Here is a 5,000-nt window from a genome sequence, read left to right as displayed (position 1 = left end):
AGTCTAGGCAACCAGAGCGAAACTCTGTCTCGGGGTGGGGGGGGGAAAAAAAAAACGGTCCGGGGACAGTGGCGCGTGCCCGTGGTCCCGGGTACCGTACTCTGGAGGCTGAGGCGGAAGGATCGCTCGAGTGCAGGAACGTCCACGCTGCAGTGAGTGAGCTACGACGGCACCACTGCCGGGGTGACAGAGTGAGATGCCGTCTCTAAATCAATCAGTCCATCAGATCACCGGGAGGCGCTCCCCGTGTCTCACTCTCAAAGGGTGTCTCTTTAGGCCAAGCACGCACGGTGCCTCACAGCAGTCATCCCAGCACTTTGGGAGGCCGAGGCGGGAGGAAAGAAGGAAGGGAGGAAGGGAGTAAGGGAGGAAAGAAGAAAGGCAGGAAGGCAGTAAGGCATGAAAGAAAGAGGGGAAGAAGGAAAGGAAAAAGAAGAAAGAAAGAAAGAAGAAAAGAGAAGAAAAAAGAAGAAAAGAGAAGGGAAGAAAAGAAAGGAAAACGGGGAGGGGGCCTATGTCCTCGACCGGTGACCGCCCAGGATACAGCGGGTCACGGCCGACCGACCGAAGCCTCGACCCGCGGGGCCTCAAGCGATCTTCTCCTCATCGCAGCCTCTCAGCCGCGACGACAGGCGGCCATCACCAGGCACAAGTCACCTTCTAATAACATTACGATTCTATCGAGACAGGGTCTCGCTCCGTCATCCAGGCCGGATCGCCGTGGCACGATCTCAGCTCATCGCAACCTCGGCCTCCCCGGTCGGAGCCACTCGCCCGCCCCAGTCTCCCGAGCAGTCGTGATCCCAAGCCCAGGCCACCAGGCCCGGCTCACCGTTCTGTTTTTCAGAGAGACGGGGTTTCGCCGCGTCGGCCAGCGCGGTCGGTCTGGAACTCCCGGCCTGAAGCGATCCAGCCGCCTCGGCCTCCCAAAGTGCCGGAGTGACAGGCGTGAGCTACCGTGCCCGGCCCAGACCGTCTCGTTCATATATCATAGAGAAGGGGTTTCGTCAGCCGACGGGTGGAGGGCGGGGTGGGTTTCACTCAGCCTGCGTACCGGGGAAAGGGTAAGTGAGTGTGCTTTGTGAACTAGATACGGAAATCGTGTGTGTGTGTGTGTGTGTGTGTGACAGAGAGAGAGAGAGAGAGAGACCGACGAATCCCACCATGAGGACCCGGAAACGGTGTCCGATTTGGGTCCCCGTGTAGTCACCTGTCTGTGTGTAGGTGACTGAGGATTCCACAAATGAAGGTCAGCAGTATCTATGGAGCTGTTTCTCCCTCTCATGCGTCTCATCCGTGTGGTGGAGAAAGGGGAGAAAAGTGGTCGTGACGGGAAGTCGTCTTCACGCCCGAGGAAGCCGAAGGCAGGCCGAGGGGAAGGAGGGCATCCCACGTGACAGCTCCACCCCCGCGCACCCTTTCCAACGCCGGGGCCGCCGGTCCACCCTGTACGACAACCCACCCCCAAGAACAGCACGGTCCGGAGCGGTCCAGTCTCATCCCATCCGGCCCACCCGGGGCATCCGGCGGAAGTGTTCACCGGAGGGTCGGAAAGCAGCGTCCACGCGGTTCCCCCGGGGTCTCCCAGCAAAGGCCAGCCGGGGGAGGGTAGCGGGACGTGACGGGGGCGGGGGGCATCCGCCTCAGAGCTCCCCGGAAGGCGGCGGGTAGCCGGCGGGGGACGCCGAGCCAGAGAGGTCCGGCGGGATCTAGATCCGGAAGCCGCGTCGGTCCTCTCCCACAGCTCTCCTACGGAAAATGCCACGGCGGCGGCGGGAGCCTCGGCCGGGGGAGAAGCAGGGACAAGGGGGAGAGGGAAGGAGGCCCTCGGGAGGATTCAGCCACGAAAACCCACTCAGCCAAGCTCCCTCCGTCTCTCGGGGTCCAAGGGACACCCCGGGAGACGGCAAGAGACAGGTTCACTCCGTGCTTTTCACCTCCGTCTTTATTTTTTTCATCTTTTCCATTTTACAAGAGGTGCTCATCTCAACAACCAGACGGTGGGTGTGACGGGAGAAGCATCAAGGGCAGGAGTTGGAGACCAGCGTGAGCAACTGAGCAACACAAGTAGGAGAGCCCAGCTGAAAGAGATGAAAAAGGAGGAGGAGGAGGACGAGGAGGACAGGGGGAGTGGGTGGGGGGAGGAGAAGGAAAGAAAAGAAAAGAAAAAGAAAGAGAAAAGCAACCACCAAGAAAGTTAAAATCGTCCAACGTTCGGAAGCTCAAGACCAGGCTGACCAAGACAGAGAAACCCCATCTGTACTAAAAATATAAAAGTCAGCCGGGCACGACGGCGCTTCACCGTCATTCCAGCTCCTCGGGAAGGCCAAGGCAGGAGGATCACTCGAACCCGGGAGGCGGAGGTCGCAGCGAGCCGAGATCACGCCATCGTAGTCCACCCTGGGCGACAAGAGTGAAACTCCGTCTGGAGGGGGAGGGGGAGGGGGGAGGGGGAGGGGGGAGGGGGGAGGGGGATGGGGGAGGGGAGATCGGTGAGACGCGTCTCAAAATTTTATCTGTTCGCATTCCGCGTGCATAAAACGGAAAGAACCGACCCACGAGAAATACGACCAGAGCGTACCGTGCCCACGCGTGTCATCCCAGCACTGTGGGAGGCCGACGTGGAAGGACGGCCGGAGCGTAGACGTTTGAGATCACCTCGACGTGTGAGACGACACCTGCAATAATAATAATCATAGTTTAAAAAGCGATCACGTGTGCCCAGAGCATGGACAACAAAGCGAGAGCACACCCGTACTAAAAAGAAGACGATTGACAGGCAGGCAGGCAGGCAGGCAGGCAGGCAGGCAGGCAGGCAACTATAGAATGAGCCGGGTGCAGCGTCTCACGCCTGTCACAGCAGCAGCGCGGGCGGCCGAGGCAGGCAGGCGGATCGCTCGAGAACAGGAGTCCGAGACCAGCCCGGGCCACACGACAGAACGCCGGACCCCATCTCACTCACATACACACATACACAGATACCTGCCTACCTACCTACGGAAAACATGAGATATGAGAAAGAACATAAAAGTCACCCGGTGTGGTGGTGCACGCCCATAGTCCCAGGAAACGGGGACGGGAGGGATGAGACGCAGGACGGCCACTCGGTCGGTCGGTCGAAAGCGTTGAGGCTGGGGTGATCCCGGGCGACAGAGGCAGGGAAGGAAGGAAACCAATGAAACAAGCAAGCAAACGATGAACATGACAATGACCTAGAATAACCCATGAGAATAAAGAAGCAAATAAGAGGGTACGAATAAAGCTAAAAGGTAAGGTAATGAAGATGACAATCCACCGTTTTCTCTCCAGCCCAGCCCAGCCCAGCCCAGCCCAGCCCAGCCCAGCCCAGCCGGAGTGGAGGCGCGCGATCACAGCCCACGTTCGCCTCTGCCTCCCGGGCTTAAGAGATCCCTGTAGTCCCATCCCAGCTACTTGGGAGCCTGAGGTCACCAGAGCCCAGAGTGAGAAGATCAGGCAGGCCCCAAAAGAAAAGGAAATAAATACACGAACATTGTTAATCCATAATAAACGAAGGATATACATATACAGGTATATGTAAATGACATGGGTTTTTACGTCATACACGTTCATCCATTAAAATTAGCATCTATCCTATACACATGTATGAATGATGGAAATGTCTAGTTTTATCACTAGATATTTTCGTCGGTGTAGGTACGTGTCCGTGTGTCCATATCTACGTATCTATCTATCTAGATAGATATATGTATGTTCACACACAGCAGCGTGGAGAAAAGAAGATTGAAAACCAGAAGGAATCGGTCGGGCGCGGTGGCCGACGCCCGTACTCCCGGCACGCTTTGGGAGGCCGAGGCGGGGGGAGGGGGTGGGGGGAATCGCTAGGTCAGGAGTTCGAGACCAGCCCGGCCAATATGGTGAAATTCCGTCTTCGCTCAAAATACAAAAACTGCTGTTCGCTTGAGAGCCCTGGAGGCAGCGGCGGCGGCGAGCCGAGGAGGCACCAACGCGCTCCAGCTCCAGCCTGGGCGACAGAGCGAGATTCCGTCTCCAGAAAGAAGGAAGAAGGAAAGAATGGGGGCGGCGGGGGGCGGCGAGGAAAACCACCCACCCCCCCACCCCCACACGACCAAAAAAAAACAAGAGGGAGTATTACTGGCCGACGGCAACAGCGACTCCCTCCCTCTTAAAAGTCCCGCGGACGCAAACTCCAAATGGGGCAGAGAAAAATGTAGGAGAGGGAGTTCCGCGTGGTCCCAGCTCCACCGAAGGCCGAGGCCGGTGAAGGGCACCCGCGCGTGAACGGGGATCGGCGCCCTCGCAGCGATCCACCGCAGCCCGCGGAGGGAACGGCCAGCGGCCGGCCTGCCGGTCGACCCGGGACACGGCGGGCCGCCTGCCGAGTCCGGGGCTCGCGGGCGGCCGCCGATCGACCCCGGAGGTCCGAAACAGGAGCGGCCGCCAGCCGAGGTCGCCCGTGTGTGGGGACGCCCCGGGCCTCGCCGCCGCCCGCTTCCCGCCACCCTCGGAGGAAAGAGGGGGAAGGACGCGCGAGGGCCGGGACCCCGGGTGGGCGACCCCCTGGCCCGGGCGGCCACCCCCGGGACGGGGGCCGGCGGGCCACGGACCCGGCTCGGCGCGGCCGCCTCCGCGGCTCCCACCCACGCTCCCCGAGCTCCGTCCCAGCCCGGAGCGGACGAGCCGCCCCGGCGGGGAACGGGGAGGAGGCGGGAGCCGAAGAAGCGGGGCGCGCCGACCGGGGACGCGCGCCCGCCCCCCCACAGCCCCGCCCCGCCCCGCCCCGCCCCGCCCCGCCCGTGGTCGGCGGGGAGGGAGGAAGACGAACGGACGGACGGACGGCGCCGGACGCGCACGCCCCGCCGGGCCCCGAGACCAGGCAGGCCCAAAAAGGAAAGAAAATAAACGAAAATGGTTAATAAATAATAAACAAACGAAAGAAGGAAGGAAGGAAGGAAGGAAGGAAATACATATACAGGTATATGTAAATGAAATGGGATTTT

At 60.3% G+C, this 5,000-nt stretch overlaps 1 long non-coding RNA gene across 2 annotated transcripts; it reads right to left on the bottom strand.

Annotated features, from left to right (window-relative positions):
• Positions 1–1,929: 1,929 nt before the first annotated feature.
• LOC134760834 (uncharacterized) lies at positions 1,930–3,323 on the bottom strand. 2 transcript variants are annotated; one of them, XR_010138832.1, is made up of 3 exons: positions 3,036–3,323; positions 2,582–2,678; positions 1,930–2,425 (listed from the first exon to the last, which is right to left on the bottom strand). It is a non-coding gene; the product is annotated as an uncharacterized LOC134760834 (long non-coding RNA). The 2 variants fall into 2 exon arrangements; XR_010138833.1 differs by having other exon boundaries at positions 1,936–2,400.
• Positions 3,324–5,000: the final 1,677 nt, after the last annotated feature.

The sequence above is a fragment of the Pongo abelii genome, chromosome 22 (genome assembly GCF_028885655.2).
Source record: "Pongo abelii isolate AG06213 chromosome 22, NHGRI_mPonAbe1-v2.0_pri, whole genome shotgun sequence".
Lineage (NCBI taxonomy): Eukaryota > Metazoa > Chordata > Mammalia > Primates > Hominidae > Pongo > Pongo abelii.
This window is presented reverse-complemented; position numbering and strand designations above follow the sequence as displayed.